Raw genomic sequence first — 1,429 nt, 5'->3', positions numbered from 1 at the left:
ATCTAGATGGGTCCAGGTGCTGGGGTGATTACCCTTATCTTGTCTCCCGCTAAATCATGAAGGTTTGGGGAGTTCCTTAAGTCCCCAGTAAAGCTTGTTTGTGGAGGTCTGGGGAGTTCCTTCAGACCCTCAGTAAAACTTGTTTAATCCTAAACGGGTCCTGATAAGAATGCCCTCGTTATCTTGTCATGCTTCAAGCCCCAGGAGAGGCCTGGGCAGAACTCTTGGTGGGCTTTTGTTACATTCCAGCCTTTGTATGAGGGCGCTGGCTCTTTCAGCTTTTAATATTTAACTTCACCACTCAGTCAGTGCTGCAACAGGTGTTACGGAGGCCTGCGTTTGTGAGACCTGGCCTGCCACAGAATGGTGGTTGCCAGGGACCAGGGAAGGGAGAAATAGTGAGTGAGTGTTTAATGGGGGCAGAGCTTTAGTTTGGGTGGAAGAAACTGTTCTGAGGAGGAATGGTCATGATGCTTCCACAACATGAAGAATGTATTTAATACCACTGAACTGTACACCAACAAATGAATATGATGGTATGTTGTGTGTATTTTCTTATCATATACATTTGGAAAAATTTATAGTACAGACCTTCACAATAACAGGTCATGGAAAGTCAGCCCTAAAATAAATACTTTGTAAAGTAAATTTTTAAATTAAAATTAATTTTTAATTTAAATTTTTTAATTAAAAAATGAAAGGGTTGAATATATGATACTGAAAACATGTGTTTTCACCGAAGTCTGATTTTATTCAGCATAAGAATAAAAAGTATAAAAACATATAAGTATCAAAGTATAGAAGTATAAAAGTGTACTTATTGTAGTATACTTTGCAATAAGCATATCATCTCTAAAACAGGAGAATAACCAACCTATTATAAAAACAAAACAAATCCAGAAACAACAGCTATAGCAATAGTGTGCAAAATAGAAGAGGCAGAACAAAGATTGTAAAGGAATTTCTATTTGTTCAGAAGCAGCTTAGGAAAAAAGATTGCCAATTTTATGGTGGGGGAAATTGGGTTGAAGAATGTAAGTGACCACTTGATTTGTGAACATTTGTAGGGACATATATGGGCTGTCAGCTGTTACGAGTGTTGATTTATGATCGCTGGTCACCTCGTTTCATCATATCTTTGTTAATGTTTGCGTTGAGAGCTTGGATTCTCACAGCTCTGCTCTGTCTCTAGACTTAACGCAGGAGAGGCAATGTGATCAGTGCTGTTATGATTCTGTGCCAAGGAGTGACATCTGAACAGAGCTTTCCCATGTAGGGATATGACACAAGTCAGTCTAGTTCCACTCCTTTTTCATTGAGAAGAGTTACATTTAAGTAGCGGTTGTTTCTTTTCTTTCTTTTTTTTTTTTAATTATTATTTGTTTTTCTTTCTCTTTTTTTTTTTTTTTTGAAACAGAATTTTGCTTTT

Source organism: Mandrillus leucophaeus, unplaced genomic scaffold (assembly GCF_000951045.1).
Source record: "Mandrillus leucophaeus isolate KB7577 unplaced genomic scaffold, Mleu.le_1.0 Scaffold127, whole genome shotgun sequence".
Classification (NCBI taxonomy): Eukaryota; Metazoa; Chordata; class Mammalia; order Primates; family Cercopithecidae; genus Mandrillus; species Mandrillus leucophaeus.
Note: the sequence above shows the minus strand (reverse complement) of the source record.